The sequence below is a fragment of the Pinus tabuliformis genome, chromosome 3_1 (genome assembly GCF_031772625.1).
Source record: "Pinus tabuliformis cultivar Carrire ecotype Pingquan chromosome 3_1, CPIR1, whole genome shotgun sequence".
NCBI classification, from domain to species: Eukaryota; Viridiplantae; Streptophyta; class Pinopsida; order Pinales; family Pinaceae; genus Pinus; species Pinus tabuliformis.
Window position 1 is genome coordinate 411,764,550 of NC_142301.1, and position 26,046 is coordinate 411,790,595.

The following is a 26,046-nucleotide window of genomic DNA, read 5'->3' on the forward strand; positions in this document are numbered from 1 at the left end:
ACTCTAAATGTTTTTTCGTTGAAAATGATAGATTTCGCTTGAATAATCCGTTATCTTGAACAAAACGCAAACATTACTCATACCTGTTTGAAATGGATAAAAATGTCGCAAAAATACCTTTCCAAAGTGGAACATAAACAAATTTGCAATTTATTTACTCAAAAAACTTATAAAAAGGGCCTTTGTCAATTCATTTTTACCGTTTGAGTTTTGGGTGAGAAAATAGTGCTTTTGTTCAGAAAACTTCCCGTGAAGATTGCGGAAAATCCAACCATCGGAATCGAACACCGTCTTCTCCAGGTAATCCACATCATCCTACTCTTCATTTTTAACCATTTCATTTCTTGTTTTAGTCTTTCATTTTATTTTTTGGAGGGTTTTTAGGCTTAAAACCCGCGCGCGGGGGCCCGCAGGTGTACCACTGCTGGCCTGCGGACCCCGACTTTTTCTCCATTGGGAAAAAGTCAGGGGTCCGCACCTTCCATGTAGACAAGGTGCGGTCCCACGCACTGTGTCTAACCTGGAGGGTGCAGTCCCTGCCGCAAGGGTTTTTAACCGAAAAATTCTCAAAATTGGACCAAACAAAATAATTTCTAGCATTCTAATTTATCTTTTTACTTGATGCAGAGAGTACATCATGCTAGATTGGCGTGAACGAGAGCATGATGACGTGGATGCTGCCGCATGGAACCACCAACCTTCACTTGATGCTTTGAGGGCGTGCGGCTTGTACAAATTCTGGGCCATTCCTGGCATGAGGGCTCAGGTGGATTTCTTACAGTGTCTGGTTGACAGATGGAGCATACAGGACCAGTGCTTCTTCATTGGTGGCCACCAGCTCGAAATCGAGCCGGTGGACATATATTTCTTGACTGGTTTGCCTAAGAGAGGCGAAGACTTGACTCTGTTTGGGGCTAGGCCAGGTGGCCAGTCTGTCGATAGCCTCCGGCTAGAGTTCTGCAACAGCCAAGCTAGAGACAAAGGGATAGACATAAAAACCATATCCTGTCCTAAACTCATGGCGATCGCGTTTACTGTCACCAAACTTTGTGGGAGTGCCGCATTACATATTGCCACCGGATCCCAGATGCGTATTGCAGTTGATTTCTTTCGAGGCACCATCTTCAACTGGTGCGATGCTGTGTTGGCCAATGTGAAAGGCCAACTGACCAGGGCCAAGAACGGACAACTAAAGACCTTTGGTTATGGGGCTTTGGTTGTGAGTTTTGGTCTGGAGAGGGTTCCCATGTTGATCCCGCAGCACCTTACTGTTGGAGCTGGGCTTCCTCGAGAGCCCAAACTGATGCAATGGGTCACAGTTATGGCCCATCACCCGGACGAGAGGACAGAGGTTGCTCGATTCAAACCTGAGTATTTCCAATGGTTGGAAAACCAGGTATTTTCTATTCAGGACTTCCCTTACGCTGGGGTAGATTTTCGTGGCGACCCAGACATGGCTCTTCCACTAGGAGAGCAGTGGGATGACTCAGGTAAAATCATTTTCAACATTTTTCCTATTTAATTTTTTTTTATTATTTTTCCATCGTCCCAAAACTGATAGCAAAAGTTTCAAATGCAGATGTGGGTCCACAGCGACTAGCCGCTCTCCGACCTTACGAGAGGAAACAACCAGTTGGAGCCGCGCCAGCCCCACAGGACGAATCAGCAGAGGTTTTGGCCGAGTTGGAGGGTCATCTCGAGCGCTTGACAGGAGATATTCCGGAGACCACTATAGATGACATTCCTCGTCGACTTCAGCGCTATGTGATTGGGGTCCCAAGACCTTTTAGGTGGTTCCTTTGCAAGGTGGCCCGTGCAGTGGTTTCTTATCGAGATCATCACCAGTGATAGGATGATCGCCTATTGTGGGCACATATGACATTTTTGTTTTTTGCACTTATCATTTTTGCCGATCATAAGGTGCTTTTCAACCTATGATCCAGGACAATGTATTTTTTGACACACTCCTATATATATATATATATATATATATATATACTATTACCGGCTTATCTTGTAAATCATGTTATGGAATGGTTTTAAATTTACATGTATGATTATTGCAAATGTCTACTTAACATTCGAGAAGCAATTGCATCTGATAATGTATTTAAAGATCTTGGAATATTCTGATATTCAATATAATCAAATTCACGTTCCAAGAGACGCACTCTAAAAAATAATCTTAATAATACTGGATTTCTAATGGCATACACTCTGTTAAGTTGTAATACAACGAGTTCAGAATCTAACCTCACTATCAAACTCTGAATCCCAAATGAAATAGATTCAGATAATAACTCAATCACTGCACTATACTCGACAATGTTGTTCATTGTTTGACCGAGGCTTACCCCATGCATAGATACTAACTCGTCAGAGGGCGAATAGATAACCCAAGCTGCGGAAGAAATGTTCCGTGTATTACGACAAGCACCATCAGCGAAACCAATGTATGTTTGGAGAGGCATCGACATCTGCAATATCAAGAGTAAAACCAAGATAAGCAGGAATAATGACGAAGAAACACTCTCTAAGCTAAGCACACTTTTTAAACTAAAACACACTAGCTAGAAAGAAAAGCTATCCTAACTAAAAAATCTCCATACCCATTCTTTAAGCATAATACCTCTTCAAGTAAAGACCATTTCTGGGTTTACCTAAAGAGTCCCCGTCAAAGTCTACCAATTCATAGGCCCCTTTTGCTAGCTTTCGCTTGACAACATAGGGACCATGCCACATAGGAACGAATTTTCCAGTGCCTAATTTATCATTAGCTTGATCGTAAACTAAGACTAGATCTCCTTCCGAAAAATTTCGAGGGGTCACATTTCGATCATACTAAGCTTTCAAACGTTTTGCGTGAGTCTCGATCACCAATGCAGCATCACGTCGATTCTCATCTAATTGCGCCAAGTATAACAGACACTTTTCCTCTTCGGAAGTGGCTGGAAGTAACTCGACGGCCATTTGCAGTGACGGGATTTCGCATTCAATGGGTAACACAACTTCCAGACCATAGACTAGTTGAAAAGGAGTGAACCCTGTTGATGTTTTTACTGAAGTTCGGTACGCCCAAAGCGCTGAAAATAGCATATTATGCCAATTCGACCGATGAATCCCAATGATTCGTCGGATCATGATGACTAAAACTTTGTTGATGGATTCAACCAGACCATTAGCTTGTGGATAATAAGGGGTTGAACTATCGTGACACAAACCAAGCTGGCCTGTAAGTTCGGTCATCATAAAGTTTCGAAAATGACGCCCATGATCAGTGATTATCGCTTGCGGGACACCAAACCTAGAAATTATATGATTGAACATGAAAATTGCAGTTGTCTTGCCGTCTGCCTCAAATGTAGGCATCGCCTCGGCCCACTTGGTAAAATAATCTACCGCAGGGATGACATACGCATGCCCCCTGGCCGAGTGAGGGTTACATGTAATAAAATCGATACCCCATTTTGCAAAAGGACCAACGGCAATTATAGGGTGGAGAGGAGCAGGTGGAGCGCGCATCTTTCGATCAAATATTTGGCAGTTGTGGCATTTTCGGACCGCAGTAATACAATCTTTAAATAAAGACGGCCAGAAGTAGCCAGCGCGCAATATCTTTTGGGCTATGGCATACCCAGACATGTGACCGCCACACGCTCCAGAGTGACAGTCATTTAGAACCCTTTCAGCTTCCTCGTGAGTTATGCAACGTCAAAAAATAGAGTCCGCCCCATGGTGATAAAGAGTATCTCCAATAATCCTGTATTGTTGGGACTGGAATCGAATTTTTCGATGTTCTGACCTTGATATTTCTGGCCGAAAGGATTGGGTCTGGAGATAAACAATGATATCCGCATACCACAGATCTAAAGTACTAATTAGAAACAAGGATTCGTCCGCAATGGGCTCCTCCGCCACAGTTTCCATATCAGTACGCAGGAAATCACACATTAACTCCGCAAAGACTAAAGATTTCTTAGACTTAGATTTCTCAAATTCCAAGTCGAACTCCTGCAGGATAACAATCCATTTAGAGTACTTGCCCCCTAGCAATTGCTTGGTCAAAATGTAGATCATAGGGTTGCAATCCGAAATTACTGTAGTTTTACGTAGTAAAATGTAGTGACGAAAACGTTGGACAGCTTGAACAGCTGCCAATGCCAATTTCTCCACATGTGAGTATTTTAGCTCAGTTGGATTTAAAGTTCGACTAAGGTAATATATCACATGCTCAGTACCGAATTCATCTTCCTGAACTAAGACCATTCCAATGGTGGAATGAGAGGCGGCGAGATACAAGAAGTAATCCTGGTTGTAGTTGGGAGGATGCAATAACGGTGCATGGGTCAACGCGTGTTTGAGTGCATCAAAAGATTTCTGAGCTATCTCATCCCAATAGAATGGAGTATTCTGTTTCAACAACCGGGTAAAACCCTTTGTAACCTCGGCGTAGTTAGGAATGAATCGTCGTAAAAAGTTTGCTTTCCCTTGCAAACTTTGGAGCTGGCGAAGACTTGAAGGAGGAGGCAATTTGACAATAGCTTCGACCTTCGAGGGATCGACGCGAATGCCGGCTTTCGAAACTACAAACCCCAGCAATTGACCCATTTCTATACAGAAGACACATTTGTGTGGGTTCAACCGAATCCGATAATGCCTACACCTCATAAAGATTGCTCGTAAATGAATGAGGTGATCAGCTCGATGTAATGAATGAGTAGGCAAGTCATCGAGATAGGGTTGCACAATGTGCTTGATGTCATGAAATGCATAAGACATGGCCCTTTGAAAAGTTTCTCCAGCATTCTTGAGCCCAAAAGGTAACTTGCAATAAGCAAATGTCCCCCATGGACAAATGAAAGTTGTTTTTGACTGATCGGCAGGTAGAATGTTGATTTGATTATATCCGGAAAAACCATCCATGAAGGAGAATATTTCGCTGCCGGCACAATCATCAATGATTTGATCGATATAGGGAGTTGGGTAATTGTCCTTTGGACAGGCTTGTTTGATGTCCCTATAATCGATACATATTCTTATTGTTCCCTGCATTTTGTTAACCGGAACAATATTCGATACCCAATCCGTTAACGAGATCGGATAAATGAAACCTGCTTTGAGTAATTTTTCAACTTCTGCTTTAATTGCAGTAGCTTTTCTTGGGTGAATCTAATAAGTCTTGATCTCATGAACAACAATCGCGGGATCAATTGCTGGCATTTCCTCATAGGACCAGGCAAACACGTCACTGAATTCTTGAAATGGGGCCTTATATATTTGAATTTCGTCATCTGTACACGAGGCACCTATATGAATGTTCTCAACAATTCCAGGCTTAACCGAAATGTCAATAGGAATAGTTCGAGAGATGCTTCCCAAATTTAGCTCTGAATCTAGATGTTTCAGTGGATTCTGAGGTTCCTTGACATATTCAGTCGTAAAAATTGATGAAAAATCATTTTCAAAACGATCATTCTCGGGTAAAAACGAAGATCTGTGATGGAAATCTTCCCATGGTAAATCATCTACACATAGGATTTCACGAATTTTCTCATCAGAGTGAACAAGTTCAGAAAACGTGATTAAATCTGAGCTTGATGTGAAAAGTGATTCCTCACAGACCACATTCATGAAGTCAATTTCGGTTGAAAATGGGTCGGTAAACGATTGCGTGGCCTCATACGCAATTTCATATGGACTCAAAGGCATGACATCACCAAACAAGTCTATCTCAGATTCAGAAAGAATGATCCAAGGATCATCATAAACAACAGTGTCTAACGTAATCATATGAATGGTTGCAAATGAAGACGATGCATTGATCGGAGGAAAAGGAAAAGTTCCCAGTAAACCGGCATCTTTAACTAGTCTTACTCCAACATCCTGGTCTATTGTTACAATATTTCCATTATGAGGGAACTTTATAACCCGAAAGACCGATGAAACGACCGCTGTCATAGCGTAAGACCAACTTCGACCCAAGAGAAGGTTGTAATCTAGAGGGGCATCAACCACCTCCACATCTAGATTAACAGTTTTTCCTTCAACCCCTATAGGAAAGTCCTGTAGAATGCCAAAAGGATGAAACCCACGGCCATCAAAGGCCTTTAGAATTGTCGGGGATTTATTTAGCGAAGGAGAACCAAGCGATCTCTAACACTGTATCGACATAATACACGTTGAGGCTCCTTCATCAATTACAGTCCGATGAATAGGCCTATTTTTGACTATCACTGGAATTTGGAAAGCCATTTGATGAGGTAAGCGTGGTGTACTATTTTCTAGATCGAAAATTATTAGTTTCGATTCCTGAACGTCAACAGCTCCTATAGCCGACAAAAGTAATTTACTATGTGCTGGGCATGATTGCAGCACCTCCAAAGCCGACATTGCTGAGGGTGAAATAGCTAAATCCTCAACAATGTTATAGTTCTGAGCCGCTCTCGCATGTGGATTGAAAGCTGACTTTCGAAGTATACCCTTGGCGGGTGGTTTGATTACCAAGTCTGGATTAGGTTTCTCGATCTGTAGTGGATCGGAACCGGGAGCTGAGGTTCATGGATTAGAATGAGAAGATTCTACTTCTTTACCATCAACAGGACTTTTACTACCATAATCTTGCGATCGAGTCGCAATCCTAACATGGGACATCATCAGTATGGGTTCTTCATTGGCACTCGAGGAAGAACCTATCATCTTACTGTCTTGAGCTGGAAAAGGATCCTTCAAAACAGCAGGAGTTTGGGAACCTTTGACAATCTTCGCAACCTTTGCACGATGAGGGCAGTCTCTTGTAAAATGTTCATTGTCACAAATGAGACAAGGATAACAAGGTTTGCGCTTTTCATCATTGGATTCTGATTTTTCAGGTTTCTCCTTTGAATTTTTGTCCGTTTTATTCTTCTTCTTTCCTTTCTTCTTTCCACAGGATTTCGATTTGGCTGCAGATGACTCTACAACGTGAATATCGGCAGAAATCTCTGCAGAAGAATCTCCTGTTGGGGAATCAGGCAAGGTTATGATAGGAGAAGAATTCTTGGAAGACTTCTTCTTACTTTTAGTGTTAACCGTACCAATCATACCATCAGCGGAATGAGATCCCGAAGGAGCTGCAGCGATTTGATTTTGCTTGGGAAGATCGGGGATTTTCTCGTGTAACGTACCTGACTAAGTATAGACCAAGTCAAGGTACTGTGCTTGAGCAATTACTTGCTCCTCAGTAATAACTCCAGCTTTAGCTACATCTTCAGTGATCTTTGGCAACAAAGATTTTACAAACCACTCAGCCAAGATCTGATCTGGAATAAAAACCTTCACTAAACGCCGTTGACGTCTCCACTCATGAATATGATCTGAAATGTAAGTGGACATCGATTGTTTTAACGAAGTCAACAATTCCGTGCCATTGTCATATCGGACTGGCAACTGAAAATGAGTTAAAAACGAGGTAGCTAACTGACTAAAATTATAAAAAGTGCCTCGCGGTAACTCAATGTACCACTTGGCCGCGAGACCAATTAGAGTGCGCTGGAAAAGTCTAAGACGGATTGAATCATCTGAAATGGAGTTAGATGCACACCAGAGGTGGTAAGTCATCACATGGTTCGACGGGTCCTCTCCTGATTTACCTTCGAACTTAGGAATGTCACTAGGCAACTTATTCGGCATTGGCGGCCAAAACGGAAGATAATTAATGGGATCGTTTGTTAGACGTGACAAGTCAGGTAAGTCCAAAGTTGAGATAAACGGTAACTGACGATTAGGGTCCCTAAAACTCTGGGTCACGAGACCAGCCCCAGGAGGAGGATATCCAGGATAACTAGGAATAGGAATTGCATTTGGGATATTGTATCCTCCCGGAAAACCAGGATTAACCGGACCGTACTGGGGTTGTTGAGGTTGTTGATAAGTGTACCCAGGGTACGGTTGATACTGATAGACTGGCTGCTGCACAGCAGGACCGAATTGGTACTGTCCCTAGTTTGGTTGATAAGTAAATTGTGGTTGACTTGTGACAACCGTACTTTAACCTGGTTGTCCTACAGGTATCTGAACTGAAGTTTGAATCGTAGATCCAGACGGTGGTAAAGATGTCTGAGGAGTAGATACAGGGACAGTAGAAACCGGAGCTGTCGATACTCCGGAAGTAGGTGGGGTAGATTGAACAGATGTTGGGGCAGTTGTAGCAGTCGTTTGAGGCGGAGTATGAGGCGTTCTAGGCCCAGGCTGAGAAACTACCGAAGGTACAGAAGTTTGAATGTTAGACTGGACTGGTTGCTGGGGTGTACCAGAAACTAAGGGTTGTCTAGTTTGAGATGACAACTGTACATTTGGCTGCAACACCTGTTGAGTTTGCGATGGATCCCACACTATATTCATTCCAGGGTACAGACCCATAACAATTTGAGAATATTGAGGACCATAACCAGGTTGAGGGTAGGATTGATAATTTGAAGGTACATTTCCCGTTCCTCCAACATATGTTTGACCGGAGGGTGGTTGGAAACCTTGGTTCAAGTACTGACCTTGGGGTTGATACCCTTGAGGCACGTACTGATACTGGGGTTGACCTTGGGGTACGTATTGAGTTTGGGTTGACCTTGAGGAACATACTGTCCCATAGGTATGTACTGTACTTGAGGTTGCCCCCCAGACGCAAATTGGGTACCTTGAGGTTGCCCCCCAGGCGATAATTGAGGCTGCCCTCCAGGCGGTAACTGGTCACCTTGAGATTGAGGATTGGGAATAGAACCTGACATCATGAGAATGTCTTCTACGCTCAACGGCTTAGTACCATTGCTTCTAGTTAATAACCCTTGCTCAATGGGTTGAGGAGATGCCCCCGAAAAAGTACTAGAAGGACCGCCGCACAATAAGGATTCGGGTGATTGAGTAAACATGGACGACTGTCTTGACATATTTAATGGAGGATAATAATCTCTAGGTGTTAGGTCATAAGGAACGCGAGGTGGTGAAAAACTTAACCCTGGATTTTCTAAGAAATTAGTCAAAGAAAGATACCAAGTACTGCTCCTACGTGGACTATAAAAAATTGATTCACGCTCCCTTAGTTCAATAACAGGTTGATTTTCAGGGATAGGGATGCCTACTTCTTCTTCCGGAGTAGCAAGTTCTTCAATAGCTATAAGTTCAGAAGGAAGATCTTGGGTGATTACTCTTTCTAACCTAGGTGAACCAGGACCACTAGAAGCTGGAGAAGCAAACCCCGATGTCGGAGTAGTAGCAAATTCACTTTCAGGCTCGGATATTTCAGGTTCCTCACCTATATCACTAGTAGATGAAAAGCTACCAGTAACTTCGGAAACAGACACTGACTGCGGATTGTAATCTGCTACTAACGCTTGAAAATCAGGATGTACTACCAAAGAAGACTCTCCTTCTTCAGGTGACTCAACTCTTTTGTCTCTAGGAGTTACGAGGACTTTCAAGCCTTCAAGCTGGCTCGATGAAAACTCAAGACGCTGGCCCCAAAGTCTACGAGACTTCCTCGGTAATTCAGCCACGGTTAAAAACTTTTAACTACTTCACACGCAAACAAAGTAAAATCTCAATGAAAACCACCTTAAGCCTCTAAAGAACCAAACAAGTTTGAATCACACGCCTAAAGAATCTAGGAGATCAAACACACACAAACAGTAACTTTCCATATTGAAAACACTAGTTGGTGATGAAATCCAACGTCACAGAGTTCAATACAGAAATGGCGGTTGGAACAGTTACCTCGGCAACCTGCTTAATGAATAGACTGGCACAAGTTCCTCCACTTAACCATCTCGAGTGAAGAGAAGCCCGCAGAAAATCCGAGTCTAGCCGACGTCTGCTCCAGGTAAAATGGGATCTTCCCACCACTGTCACCTCAGGAAGAATCCTAAAGAATATGGCCACTAAGGTTACCAACTAAAACAAATATACCTGGGGGAACAGTCTACGATCCGATACGCACGTGAGGGCAGAGTAGCAAGCTCAATCCCCTTGAAGGCTCCTTGACATAATCCAAGGTTTACCAACAAGTGACCCCAGGCTCCTCGACAATGGTTAATCCGAGGTTTACTATTTTTAATACATGAATATCTGGCGTCATTCCCAATGAGGAAGGATTGATTCCCACACTCGTTCGGACACGATCTCGTGCTTCTCCTTTAAGAGGAGCTTTCCCAGAGCATAAATGCAACAATTGGATTTCTTCCCTACCACAAGATACAACTACTTGTTTGTTTTTACTGTCTTCGAGAGTTAATTACTCTCCTACTCCAAGACACTAGCCTAAGCTTAGTTGGTGTATCAGAGCCCTAGAAATAAAAATGTTACTAGATGAATTTTACTTTAAGCATTATTTTTATTGGTTTTTGTTTAAGTCAAAAGGTGCGGAGATGAAACTCGTGGTATGAAGACTCGACTCAAAATCACTAAAAATGCACCTAAGATGATTTAAACAATCTTTTCTCTTCGATGAACTTCTAGCTAAGAAAGAGTTTGAGAATGCAAATACTTTATAAATACAAATCCTTCTTAACCAAACAAATTAAAAGAAGAGCTTTTGTCCTTTCCAATGCACTCAAAACGAGACAACTAGTTATTTCACAAAAATTTCCCTTTTTTGTTTCAAAGCACTCAACCACTACAAAAACAAACCTTTTCCCAAAAGAGATTTTTTTATTTTTATAAAACACTCAAAACTATGGAAATGACTAACTTTGAGATCTATAAATTATAAAAACCTATTTGAAGTCAAAGCCTACAAGATGTCTTTTTTAAGGATGTTTTACTTAGCTAGATGTAAGCTAAGGACCAATTTATGCAGAATCACAAATCAGTCAAGAACAACCAATTTTGTTTTCTTTTTAAAAATTAAAATCCAAACTTTTAAACACAAGCTTTTCGAAGTTTTGTAAAGAGAAAACACAAAGCGGATTCCTCAACAAGGGGAGATTTCATAAATGGTCAGACTCAAAAGAAGGCTAGTAGACACCAGGGTGATCTAAGGTCTCTACGGCTTCCAAACTTAGAGCTACTACAAGACCAAAACGAAAAACAAACCCAACAAGCAAAACTCCTAGGAATTTCACCTAAAACCCTAACACTAACGAAATCAACCTAAGGAAAGCTTCTGACAAGTTATATGCAGGTCTGGGCAGTAGATAATAACTTCTAAACAAAAACTAAGCTGACTAACAGAGGAGATCTTAGGTTTTTCAAAATTTTGACAAGGTCTGCAAGCCCACAGTTAACACAGGTGCGGTCGCGCTCTATGCTAAAAGCAAAGGTGCAGATAGCTATGCACTGTGTCAAAAGGCTAGGGTGCGGTCCTCTCCCACAGCTATGAGAAACGAAAAATAACCCTGGATCTACAAACTCTACCCAATTTTACACATAACAAGCCAAAAACAGAAACAAAAATACAGTTTCTCAAGTCAAAGTAAAAACAAGGAAAAAATCAAGTCCTCAGCGGAGTCGCCATTTTGTCACACGGAATAAGTCGATCTTGCGGACCAGATAGACCTTCCTAGAATCTAAAGAAGACCTAATGACAAGCAAACCAACCAGACACTATCTTTCTCTAAATATGCTTTTATAAACAAAGGAAAACAAGTGTTTTAGGGCCTACCTTAGGTCCTATTCAAGTTTGTGGATGTCCTCGCTCCTTCGATCCAAATGAGCTCCTTTGTCATGAATCTGCAAACACAAACAAACAAACAAATTAAATAGCACCTGAAAAGCCAATATCATAAAACATATTTAACATGAAAGTCAAGGAGTTCATGAAACAAATAACATGAGATACTTTTTGAGAAAAATGAGTTTGATTGTATTAATTCAAAAGAAGAAGAACTTTACAACCTGTGCCTTGACGTTGTACAAGCTCCTCCCAGGGTCCAGCAAGAAGTATCCTCTTCTTTGACAAGTTTCACTCACTTCCTAATGAAGCCAAAAAGGTATGTGATCTCTCCTCTTAAGCTCAACTAGGAAGTCTTAATTTCACCAGCATTTACCCTCAAAAATCTTCAGCTTCTAACCTCCTTAGCAACCAGCCCGATGCCTGAATTTATAGTGCAATTGAGGGAAGTTACTAGGTCCTCCTTCAAAGGGATAAAGCCCTCCTTCAAAGGGATAGCTTCTCTCATCAAGGGATTAGCTCCTTCTCTTTTGGGATGCATGAACCACATAAGAGTGGCAAATCCACGTCAAAATTCCTTCTAGAATCATCTAGAATTAACCCAAAGTGAGTTTTTTAGAATAAACTTGCGCCTTTTGGACTTTCACAGGGGTCCGTACCCAAACCTATAGGGATAGAGCAGGCAGGTCCGCAGTTTTTGTAAACAGAAGGTGCGGGACCGCAGGTAACAGTGAGAGAAAGTGTGGAACCAGAGTTTCATTGATTTTTAATGTCTTTCTCTTATTTTCAAAGCTTGACTTGAAGAGTTGAGGTCTGAGACTTTCCTAGGAGGACAGTACAAGTGATGATAGACCCATACTGATTGCAAATAATCATGGTGACGATATTTTTGTGTAACACATGACCTTCCTAGTAAGATGTTGTAGTTGAGGGGTCCGTCAACTACCTCAACTTCAACAGTAAATATTTTTCCCACTAGTTTGATTTTCAAGTTACTTAGAATCCCACAAGGAGTATATGTTCGTCTGTCGAAAGCTTTTAACATGGTTGGTGAGCATGAAAACGATGGTGAACCAAGTGTTTTTCGGCATCTCATTGACATAATGCAGGTAGATGCCCCCTCATCAATAATAGTTTGATGAACATTCTTATTGAGAGCCCTTACTTAAATTAAGAAAGATAATTGCACCAGTAACTGTGGTGTATATCTCGCATGGTCAGAAACCACAAGATTGGAATTTGTAGGGTCTATTCCACCAATTGCTGATAGTAAAGCCTACTTCTAGGAGGGACAATTTTGTAATACCTCAAGTGTTCACATAGCAGAAGGTGATTGAGCAAGATCTTCCACTATGTTATAGTTCTAAGGTACTTGAGCTTGAGGGTTAAATGTCAATTTATCCCCAACTCTCTTAGGTGGTTTTATTTTCAATTATTGCACAATAGGTGGTGGAATATTTTCAGATGAAGTCGAAGTCGAATGATTAGGTTGATCAATGGCTCGATTATTCGATGATGATGGTGGATTTCTGTAATATTTATTTCTCGCTGACATTGAAACTTCATTTTGTGGCTTTGTAGCAGGTAACATGAGTACTTGGGATGTGGAAGCATGGTCTATCGCAACCAAATGTGTCTCCAGGTTTAGAAACAGATCAGTTAACACTGCAAATGTGTTAGAAGTCTCTAGAAGTTTAGAGACTTCTGAGTGGTGTGGACAATCTCTTATAAAATGCTTGTCATTATAGATTAGACATGGATAATGAGGCTTCCTTACTGAATTAGAGGAATTAGATGATTTCTCTTTAGGGGAATTATCTTGTTTCTTCTTGTTTTTCCCCTTCTTCTTGCCTCCTCGTTGCTTTTGATTTTTTCAATTGTCAGATGCACGGCATTAACTTTAGAAGCAAGAGTGTTTTCTGATGCATTGGTAGTTTGATTGGTAATGGCAAGAGTTTTGCCATATGGTCTTCCTGCCTTTGCATGCTCGAAGAACCAATCACACTGTTATTAGCATGAGAGTCCTTACTCGATTGTGGAGGAGGAGGAGGAGTGAAAGCTAGTCGGTGTGAATTGGGAATTTTGTCATAGAACATGCCAGATTGTGTGTAAATCAAATCCAAATATTGGGCATGAGAAATTACTTTCTCTTCTGTGACAACTCCACCTTTTTCGACATCCTTGGTGATTGATGGAAACAAGGATTTGATGAACCACTCATCCAAAAGCTGATCAGGAACATATATCTTAACTATTCGACGATGACACCACCACTCATGAATATGATCTGATATATGGGTAGTATTAGTATGTTTAAAGTTGGTTATGAGTTCTCTTCCATTATTGTATCTGATAGGTAATTGGAAGTGGGTCAGAAATATGGTGGCTAAAGTCATAAAGTTGTCGAAAGAAGCTCATGGTAACTCAATGTAGCACTTCACAGTTGGACCAGTAAGCGTTCTTTGGAATTTCATATGGTAACTTATGCGGAATTACCAGCCACTAAGGTGCATAGAAGATTGGATCATTAGTGAGCTAGTTTAAATCTAGTAATTCTAAAGTCTCTACAAATGGAAACTGTCAATTCAAGTTAGGTTGAGCATACCCAGGATATGATGGAATTGCCTGAGAAATAGGTCTTTTCATACCAACATAGGGCATTTGCATTTGGTAACCTTAATAAGGTTGTTGTTGAACAAATTCAACATAAGGTGGTTGTTGATAACCAGGTTGAATTTGCGGTTTCTATAACATATAAAGCCTTGTTGACCAGTACTTTGATAACCTTGGTATTGTCCAAACCCAGGTTGAGTCTGTTGGGAAGGTCCAAATTGGGGTTGCAATTGTTGCAATTAAGGTTGTTGAAAATGGGGCTGCCACGATTGTTGAATCAAATGTTGTTGTTGTTGGTACAACTATTGTTGGTTTAGCGGTTGTGGTTGCATAGCAATGAAAGGTTGGCCAGGTTGTCAATAAACTATACCAGTGTAAGGCTGGGTTGGTGGTGAGCTCCAGTATTGTAGCAATAATGCTACAACTCCTGGGGCTTCCTGTCTCTCATTTTATCAACCCGGTAGTTCGTACAAACTTGGAAGCGACGGTGCTATATGCACAAGTACTAGCTCTTGTCGCAGCTGTCACTTGGTCAGCTGGCACACGTCCGCTAGGGCTCAAGCCAATTTCTATAGGCTCTCAGAAGAAGCTTGCTAATTGATGGACGAAAGCTATTCTCAAAGGGAAGCTACTTTACTTGACAGAAATGAACTGAAAGCAAATCAAAGCATGTAAACCTAGGAAACCCTAATTTAACTAGTCTAACCTCTATAATGCAAAGAATGTGAATGAAACTTCTACCAATGCTGTTGTTACCTCTAATAAGTGAAAATGCATGGATCTAAGCTGCTTGCATCATAAAAGACATGTTTTTGTATTTTTCCTTTAAGTGTATGGAATGATTGTGATTGTGTGCTAATTAGGGTTTGGTTGTGCAGATGGGATGGAGAAGGAAGGAAAGCGTAGGACAGGTTGGGGAGGCTAGGAGAGGTCCCTAGGGATCCTTAGCATCCATCCACAGAGGTTCCTCACATTCAGAAGCTCAACAACCGAGTGAGTGGCCTCCTACAGGATGTCTGCAGGGGATCCTACAGGATACTCAGAGGTTTCTACAGGATGTCTATAAACTGCTACAAGATGACCTACCGTGGGGGTTTGAAGTGATGGAGGAGTGATGGAATGGTAGGGGGAGATGTGTAAGGTAGGAATAAGGCTGGTGATGGCTCAAAAGTGGAGGAATAGGATGGGAAATGAGTGTAGGGAGTAGGTTGGAAGGTAAAGGACTATGTCAACGAAAAGGCTAGGGAATGAAGTTACGTGAGGAGTGGAAGACTTTGGGAGATTAACAGAGCGGAACAGAGGTCAAAGATGTGTTTGCATGCATCATCAAGATGGAGGAGAAGGTAATGGAACGAGAGAGAGTAGTGTAAATGAAACAAATGCTTATGACTGTCACCAAACCGAAAATGCATTAACCTAGACTACCTGTGCTATGAATTTAATGAACATCAATCCAAAACGTGAAGAGAAATGTGTTGAAGCGGTGATGAAGGTGTGTGGTGCAGGTGTGAATGACATGGAAGCATCTAACATAACCGTGACTGTATTGCAGCAATCATCAAGTAAAGAAATGCGTGTTTTTGGTGGTTTGTTATGGACTGCACCCCAATCTCCAAGAGAGATGGCAGTGAGCCTTAACAACCTTTTTGCTGGAGCTCCAAGAGATTATATCTATCCTCCTATCAACCTTAAGTAACCGAAAGCAAATCACCATAAACTAGTCCTATCTATGCTCATGAAAACGACTACATTAACAAACTGTAAATCCGAATTGCATGTGGAAATAAAAACTCAAAGTGCTGAAACGAAATGGAAACAACACTACAGCAGAGGGGATCTATGGCTCTCAGGTTGGGCCCTAACCTGAGAGCTATATTCTCCTTAAGAAAAACTCAGAACTAGATTAGAATCTGCCTTCTTTATTCATAATCTGATGTCATGCCAAATTGGCTTACAAAAAGGAACCAAAACTGAATTGTGCTCCAAAAATTACAATATTAATGCGAAAGTTTCAAAAACCTATCAAAGGCTACGGCCTCTATACTTATGGAAAACAATGATCCAACAAGTGTCCTTGATTTTAGGAGCTCGACTGTCCAACTAGAGTTTAACTGCTGATCCTGTAGGACAGTCATAAGTGTTGTTTCTGTAGAACAGTTGTAACTACTGTTCCTGTAGAACAGCTGGCTGCTTCTAAGCTCGGAGGGGAGATGGATTGGAGCTCGAGTTCTTGGTGGGAATCACGAGGAATGTCCCCAAGATCGTGGACATCCTCTCCTAAAAACCAGCAGTGCCACCTCATTGTCTCCTTGTCTCCTTTTTCGTTGCCTTTTGCTCCCTTTTAATGCCAAAACGTGGAATCATAATGCATTAGTCACGTAGATAGAGTGCCTACCCTTCTTCCTACAAACAACATGAATAAACTAAGAAATGCATGCATAAGCAATAAAAAATGAATGGTTTGAGCAAGTAGAATAGGCCAAAATGAGCCCAAATTGTACCAAAATTGGCGCTCATCATCACCCCCCAGCTGAACCATTTGCTCATCCTTGAGCAACCTTGCTCCTTCTCCTTGTCCTTGGCCGAGGACTCAGGACCGGAACAGGCTCTTTCTTTTCTGCTTTTGATGGCTCTGCCTTCTCTGCCCCTGGTGGTGACAAGGGTGGAACTTCTTCCCTCTTTCCTGTTTCTTTGAGCTGGGCTTCGGAAGGCGATTGGCCTATCTTTCGTGTCCAGGAGGTGACCTTCGGGCTTCCTTTCTCGGGGTGGCCGGTGTCTTAGAGGGAGTTTGCTTACTGGGTGAAGTAGGAACACTCCCTCAAGTGGTTGGGCTGCTGGGAGGAGGCTGCGACTTGTCTGTCTTCATTCTCTTACTTCTCCTGGTCTCGGAAGGTAGAGGGATCTCCCTCTCCCTCTTTTCTTTTGGTTTTGCAGGTGTGCTGAGGGCGGCCAGCTCCTTCTCGAGAGGATCAGCTTTCTCTCCCGTGCCTTTTACTTTCCCGGCGCTCCTTGTGGAAGGCCCTTCCCTTTCTATTTTCGGGCTTCCTGTAGAAGACCCTACTTTGTCCACTTTCGGCCTTCCTGTAGAAGACTCTTTCTTTACGCTCTGTGGGTTTCTTGTAGAAGACTCTTTCTTTATGCTCTGTGGGCTTCTTGTAGAAGACCCCTTCTCTGTTTTTGGGCCTCCTGTAGAAGCCTTCGTCTGCTTTCCTGTAGGCGTTGTTCTTGGGCTTCCTGTAGAAGCCTGCGTTTGTTTTCCTGTAGAGGCTGCTTCCGGGCTTCCTGTAGAAGCCTGCTTTTGTTTTCCTGTAGAGGCTGCTTCCGGGCTTCCTGTAGAAGCCTGCTTTTGTTTTCCTGTAGAGGCTGCTTCCAGGCTTCCTGTAGAAGCCTGTTTTTGCGTTCTTGCAGATGCAACTGTCACCACCTTTCCTTGCTTGGCTGCATGGATTTTGCTTTTGGCTTTGACTGTAGGAGCTGACGAGATGCTTGGGCTGACAGGGACCACCTCAGTTTTGACTGCCCTACTTTTCAACCTCTTTTCCCTTGCTGACAGGATGGGGGTGTCCTCTTTTTCTCTGTCATCCTTTCCCTCCTCCTTCTCCTTTCGTTCTCTCTTCTGTGTTGGAGTCGGGTTCTTGTGGCTTTTCCCTTTCTTACTCTCGGCTACTGGCTCTTCTTCTTCACCGCTAGAGGACCCCGTTTCTTCGAGCAACATCTTTATGTCCCCTTCCCTTGTTAAATTCCTAAATGATTCCCATGCGAGGGGGACTTCATATGAGTGGAGAGCATCCTCCACAAGAAGCTTGACTAACCCATGGTGGGCTACCTGATCCGGAATGCCGTCCTTGAGCTTTGTAGAGCACTCCATCAAGGACTGTAGTAAAAAGTAAGGAATGCTCAGCCTCTGTTCTGCAGGAAGATCAATCTGGTGTCTTAGTTCATTGAGCAGCCTGAAGTGATATGCATATACGATACTGTAACGACCCTCACAGGTGATATATTTCATAATTTGCAAACTGACTTCGTTCCATGGTGGCAACAGGCTTGTCCTTCTCACCCCATTTTTATCCTCTGTGAATGATTCTTCAGGTGGGAAGAACTCCTTCTTGGCTTGCTGGCTTAGCTTTCGTTCTTCTTTATCCCACGGGAGACCCATAGGAAGCTCAGTGATTCTACTGATAGACTGCGGGGTGATCTTGAGGCTTAGGCCTCTGAAATTGACTGTGGCCAGCACCTTGGATTTTGGCCTCAGGGCCTGCAAGAATTCCTCGGCCACTTCCTCATCATACCCCTGCAACTTATCACAAAAAGGCATCCATTGTGCTCTGGTGAAGAGCTCTACCACTGCCTGATTTCTCCTTAGTGTATTTGAATCAGTGGGCTCTCGCCTGATAAATCCACCCGGCATGATGGCACAATTTTCTTAACCGGAGGTGGTGATGGTGGAAGAGAGTTTAGTTTCGGCGACAGAGTGCAGAACAATGCGTATAACCCACAAAAATTTTACAACACAGTCTAACCATTCAACAATCCTATAGAATTGCAGTATGGGCACACAGACAGTAATTTGTCTACTTCCTCATTTACCCAGACAGTAACTGACAATCCTACCACCTTAAATGATCAATTGCATGAGGAGTCCAGGGTTACCTCGTTACTCGGCCACCTTTTTTTACGTGAACACCCGCGTTCCTGTAGAAGACTGCGTTCCTGTAGAGACTGCTTCCTGTAGGACTGCGTTCCTGTAGAAACTGTTCCTGTAGGAGCAGTATGCAAACTTCGGGGAGGACTGCAATTGGACTGTGGTTGAGGTGCGCTTCACCGGCGTTCTGGTAGCCGAAATCTTGGCGTATCAACGTGTCGAGGAAATCAGAAGAGCCACTCGAGTTTTGAAGTGGAGGTTGATGAATACATGCGCATAATCTAGCCGATTAGATTTTGAATCGGCGCAGCTCGTGGCGCGGGGGGTGAGCTGTCCCCGCCGGACCGTTGGGCGACGTCACCCATCATTTGCCTGCATATTCACTCGCTGCCGCATTCATTCCTACAGATCTGCCGCCGCCCTTTTCGGTTAAACTCGTTTCTCGGTTGACGGGACTATCTTCACGTGCGTGCTGCGTGTTTTCTTTGTCGTGGATGCCACCCGATCATCCGACTATACCATAACTAGCCGACGTGGCCAGTCAACTGGCCATACGGCTGCTCAACCATTCACTCTTACGCCATGCAAACAAATCAAAGTAATATTCACGCGATTTGATGGAGAGAAGGTTGAGACACTTACCTGCGCGCGGCTGCACACGATTTTCAGTTTTTGGATGACGGATCTACCTACTGCACGCGGCTTACACAGACCCGGAAGCTCATGGTTACAGGTTGCCAACACTGGAGTGGATGGTTTTGCTTGCATGCGCCCGCGTTTCATCTCGGATGGCGGTGCTGTGGACGGTATTCACTCGAGCAGGCTGAACTGTTACAGGATCCCCGCGAGGGGTCTCGTCACAGTCCTTTCTCCTTGGGTGCATGCTGCACGATGGCGGTTCTGGCTTCTCGATCACGATCCCAGCGCTCTTGATGCATATGGTATGAGATCTCGTCATTTGTTACCTTTGGAAATGGCTTTCCCGCGAGAACTCATCGATTTTCTTTGTTGGTGCAGGGACTTGGCCGCATGTCGACACGGGTGGTGGAGCAAGGTAACAGCGTCGTGCATGGGCCCAAAAGAGGCTTGCATGCGTCCACACCAACCCGTAGTCATCAGATCTTCTCATGAAACGCATTCTGGCCCGTTCTGAGCTTCTACAGGAAGTTTCCTGTAGAAATACAGAGCTTCCTGTAGACAGGCAGCTCTTCCTGTAGAAATTTGCACCTTCCTGTAGAAACTGGCACCTTCCTGTAGAAAATCGCACCTTCCTGTAGAAAATCTGTGTCTTCCTGTAGGAGACTCAATTTATAATGAAAGTGCACATACCTTGAAGAACATAAGAATTCTTGGAGGAGGTGCTGGTGAGGTGTCCTGGCTGCATGCTTTTGGCCTTGAGTTGAGAGGCTTCCTCTCCTCCATAGAACACCTGCAATCTGCATGCAAATTTCACATAATGACTTATTGATCTTGTATTTTTTCCTTTTTGTTTTTTTTTTCCTTTTTTTTTTTTTTTGAAAGATAGCAGGGGTGCCTGAATGAGGTTTTCACCCCTACCACCTGCCTTAAGCGCCTCAGAGAGGTTTTCACTCAAGGATCGTTATCTCTTTTTTTTTTTGAAAGATAGCAGGGGCGCCTCAATGAGGTTTTCACCCCTACCACCTGCCTTGGGCGCCTCAGAGAGGTTTTCACCCAAGGATCTTTATTATTTTTTTTTATTTTTTTTTTTTTTAGATTCTTCAGGGTGTGCCCAAAGCAGGGGCAGGACCCTTCTCTATGATCAATACTGCCTTCTTCATTGTTTTGATGAACTCTTGTCTTGAGGGAGGCTTCCTGTAGATCTTCAATCGATGCCCATTGACAAGCATGGGAATGGCTTCCTCATCAATGGTTCGAATGAGGACAGATACATTGTCATGACACTTTTCCATTGAATATGGTCCCAGCCATCTGGTTCTCAACTTCCCCTTGAAATCTTTGTATCTGGAATCATACAACAAAGCCCAATCTCCCGGCTGAAATTGCTTGTCATGGAGATGTTGGTCATGCCACACCTTCCTCTGAAGTTGAACCACTTCTGAGTGAAGGAGGGCCTGCATGTGGTGCTCATCCAGTCCATTCAGCTGCAATAACCTTTCTTGCTGTGCATGGCTGAGATCTAGGTCCAGCTGAGCTGCCATCCTCAAGGTGTTGTATTCGAACTCAATGGACAGCAAAGCTTTCTTCCCATAGACCAGCTCATAAGGTGTGAAGCCGGTGGTGGTCTTCCAAGTGGTGTTGTAAGCCCATGTGGCCTCAACCAGGCGATCTGCCTAGTCTTTTTTGCTGCTGCTCACCACTTTGGTCAAGATCCCTTCTAATGCTCTATTGGTGACTTCCACCTGCCCATTTGCTTGAGGATGATAGGGGGTGGAAGTCCTATGCTTGATCTTGTGATGAGCTAGTAGATCTTCGACCATGTTGGAGGTGAACTGGCTCCCTTGACCGGTCACCAGCTCTCTTGGATAGCCAAACTTGTAGAAGATGTTCTCTCTTAAGAACTCGACTACCTTCTCTTCTGTTGCTGCTTTGATTGCTTTAGTCTCTGCCCACTTTGTCAAGTAGTCAGTACACACAATGATGTAGGATCTCTGCCTTGAAGAGGGATTGATTGGACCCACAAAGTCCATGCCCCACTTCTCAAATGGCTCAAGAGTCACTTGAGGTTGGAGAGGCATCTCATCCCTTTGGGTCAGTTTCCCCATTCTTTGGCATTGGTCACACTGGCTGACATATCTTCTGACATCTTGATGAAGTGTGGGCCAATAGTAGCCTGCCTGTAGGATCTTGAAGGCAGTTCTCTTTGCTGCAAAATGTCCTCCACAAGGCCCATCATGACAGGTGAGGAGGATGTCAAAGACTTCCTCTTCCCTTACACAACGCCTTAAGATCTGATCGGGGCCAAGCTTGAACAGGTTGCCCCTGATCCAAGTAAATGAGGCACTTTTTTTGATGATTCTGCTCTTCTCTTTTGAAGAGAGGTGCGGAGGGAACTGAGCTGAAACAAGGTAGTTTGCTATATCAGCAAACCATGGAGAGAGTACTGAGATAGCAAACAGATGCTCATCAGGCATCTGGTCATCCACCGTCCCATCTTCATCTGCAGACAAATCCAATCTAGATAAAAAGTCAGCAACAACATTTTCTCTACCTGGTTTATCAACAATGGTTAGATCAAACTGCTGCAATAAAAGTAACCATCTAATAATACGAGCATTCACATCTGGTTTATTCATCAAATATCTAATAGTAGCATGGTCAGTATGTACAAATGTTTGATATCCAGTGATATAATGACGGAACTTGTTTAGTGCATGGACTACAGCTAAGAACGCTTTCTCGGTTACAGTGTAATTCAGTTCTGCTTTGGACAAGTTCTTGCTAACAAAGTAAATGGCATATGGAAGTTTTTGCTCAATTTGTCCTAAGGCTGCACCTATGGCTTTGTTCGAGGCATCAGTGTGGATGTGGAAAGGTAGGGCCCAGTTTGGACCTCTCAAGATTGGTGCTGACACCAACTTGTCCTTTAACTCATTCAAACTCTTTTGACAATCGTCAGTCCACTTAAACTCGACATCTTTTGCCAATAGGCCAAACAATGGTGAGGCTAACTTGCTGAAGTCCTTAATGAATCTCCTGTAGTACCCCGCTAATCCCAAGAAACTCCTAACATCCCTGACCTTTTGGGGAGGTGGAACCTTCTTGATTAGAGCAATTTTGTTGGGATCCACCTGTAACCCTTGGCAAGAGATGGTATGGCCTAGCACGGTCCCTTCAGTCATTAGGAATTCCCATTTTTCAGGGCTAAGGGACAGGTTCATCTCAATGCATTTGGCTAGGACTTTTCCCAGATTGGACAATGCTTCCTGGAAGTTGGCCCCATAAGGAGTAAAGTCATCCATATAGATTTCCACTGCATCATGGACCAGCTCCGAGAAGATGCTCAAGACAGTTCTCTGAAAGGTAGCAGGAGCATTGCATAGTCCAAAGGGAAGGACTCGGTAGGCAAAGGTACCCCAAGGACAAGTGAAGGTGGTCTTATCTTGGTCTTCCGGGCGGATTTGGATTTGATTGTACCCGCTAAACCCATCCAGGAAGGAGAAGAACTTCTTTCCTACCAGTCCATCCAACACTTGATCTATGAAAGGCAGAGGGAAATGGTCTTTCTTGGTAGCTTTGTTCAGCTCACAATAATCCACACAGATTCTCCACTTCCCATTCTTCTTGGGAACCAACACTAGAGGGGACACCCATTCACTATCTGAGATGGGGTAGATGAACCCGGCATCCAACAGTTTCTGCAATTCTTCCTTGACAATGTCCTTAAGGGCTGGATTCATTCTCCTCTGGGGTTGCGTAACCGGTTTACAATCCTCTTTGATGTATATATGATGGGTACAGACCGAGGGATGGACTCCTTTCATCTCTTTATAGCTCCAAGCAAAAGCATCTAGGTGGTTGGCCAACAGACTACACAGCTCCTTTTCCTGGGAAGGAGATAGGGAGGAGCTGATTTTCAATGCTCTCTCAGGGCCGAACTCCACATTCTTAACTCTGGGAGTGACAGGGTTGGTTTTACAAAGATCCACTAAGGTGCTAGCTTGGGCATCCTCCACCAATTTTTCTAAAGGTAGTGCACTGGTAGGTGGGTTTTGGATCAAGTTCTCAATCAAGTCATCCTCGGTTGGGGGGTTTCTTTTAGTGGTATCTAGGGTACACAGAGGTGCTGAATACACCTCGTCTTCTTCTCCTTCCTCCAACCAGAGTGGTAAATCATGCTCTAAAGAAGGTTGGGCAGGAGGGTATAGGACTAGCTGCTTGGACATGGGACCATTTTTGATGGTCATGTTTCCTGCCCGACAACTTATGTAAGCATCTGCAGTAGCTAACCAAGGCCTTCCCAAGATGAGAGGATATCCAGTAAGCTTGGCCTTTGGTTGCAGAACCAGGAAGTCTGCAGGGTATTCCCAAGAATCGATGGAGACCATGACATCCTCCACAATCCCTTCGGGAGTCACGGTGGAGCGATCTGCTAATTGCAATACTGTCGAGGTCTTTCTCAAGGAACCCTGAAGATTGAGTTTAAGCATGGTATCCCTGGTCATCACATTGATGGCCGCCCCCAGATCAATCAAGGTGTGGGGGATAATGGTGCCATTGATGTGAACATCTACTACAGGACTCCCAGGATCTAGGTACTTTGGGCAGATGACTTGTCCTAGCATCAGGTCAGACAGTTGTCCTATGACATTGATAGTTGAGGCATCTTTCTTCCGTCTGCCTGGGTGTTTGAAACACTTCTCCTTAACCAGTTTGTTGTAAATGGGCACATCCTTGATAGCTTGGAGAAGGGGTATCTTCACACACAACTGCTTGAGCTCTCCCAGAAGCTCATCCTCCTCTGGGTTGGGTTGTGTGGTGGCTGTTAGTCTCTCAGGAAAGGGTGGAATAGGCTTTGTTTCACTCTCCTGATGGTCTTCCTCATCCTCTGGGGGAGGAGGTTGGCGATCTAGAAGAGTCTTTCCATATCTAAGATTGATCTCCTGGATCTCCACAGCATAGGTAGGGCATGAGGTCTCCCCAGTATATACTTGCTGAGCCTGTCTGTTGTTGGGGTTCGAGTTCGATTGAGCAGGCATTTGAGGTTGCCTTGGAGGAGCAGGAGGTAATGGTTGAGGTTGAACTGGTGGTGGAGGAAAAATGGCAGGAGGAGTGTTGTATTGGGGCCTCCACCTCGACTGAGGTGCACTCCATTGAGGCTGTGACTGGGCATGTGAATGATAGGAATGAGAAGTAGGTTGTGGAGGGTATTGAGGTGGATAAGACCATGGAGGAGGCATGGACCAAGAAGGATGAGCAGGGGGACCCCAAGAAGGCATGGGAGTCGATTGGTTGGGGTTATAATAAGCTTGTGGTGCCCCTTGCATCCCCTGCTGATAAGGTCTAGATCCTTGTGGCCTCCTTTGGTTGATGAAGTAGAGAGGTTCAGTGGGGGCTTCGGTTCCTTGGTACATGGCTTTAAACCCAGGTAAGGTTGGACACTGATTTGTTGGGTGGTCCTCCTCACAAACGAAACACACTTCAACCGAATGTAATGGGCATTCGTTCTTAGGGTGTCTTCTGGTGCACCTAGGGCAGAAGACAGCCAAGGCTCTCTCAGCTTCTTCTTTCTTTTACTGAATCCTGAATGTATCAAGCTGCATGGCAATGGTTTGTCTCACCTCACTCTTAAGATCTTCTAATTGGTTTGTAAACTCATGTTTGGACAAAGGGACACCAGTGGAGAGGAGATTTCCTCTACCTCGTTTCCTAGCTGCCCTGGAATGATTTCTAAACACAGTCTTGATGTCCTCATAAGGCAGTTGGTAAATGTCCCCCCCAGCTAACATGTGAAGGGTATCCAAAAGATCTTCAGGGACTCCTCGGAGCAGAACCAACTTGAGGGATTCAGGGTCAAGTGTACACCTGGCCCGCTTATAACTAAGTTGGAACCTTTCCTCATAATCCTCTAAAGACTCATCATTTCCCATGGTCATCTGAAAGATCTCTCCCTTGGTTTCCTTAGACCTACAGTAATCCCTATACTTGGTATTGAAGGCTTGCTGCATCTGAGCCCAAGTAGCGATGCTATTCCCAGGTAATCCCATGAACCAGCGTAGTGCTGCATCCTTAAGGGTTGAAGGGAAAAGCTTCAGCTTTTGCTCATCTTCAGTATAGTCATAGGTTCTACAAAGGACAGCAAACTCAAACAAAAAGGTATCAGGATCCTCAGTGGTTAGTCCATGGAAGTGAGGTAAAGCAGAGGGGCTAATGATCTTCATTTTCATCTATCCATTGGTCTCTCGGATGGGGAAAGCTCCTTCTATTCTCTCATCTTCTCTTCTATTATCAGCCATGGCTTCAGATGGAGTGGTCTCTAACTCTTCTTCTTCTATAGGGTCTTGGTATATCTCAGGATGTTCACCTATAGGTTCCTTTGGGTCACTGTCACCAAAGAAGAGAGAAGGGTGACTTAGTGATGTGGTGGGGGTGTTGGGTAGGAATTTGCCTGATCTATCTCGGTTCCTACGAGGCATGAAATGGAAAAGACTTTTCTTTTTTTTGATTGCTTTTTCTT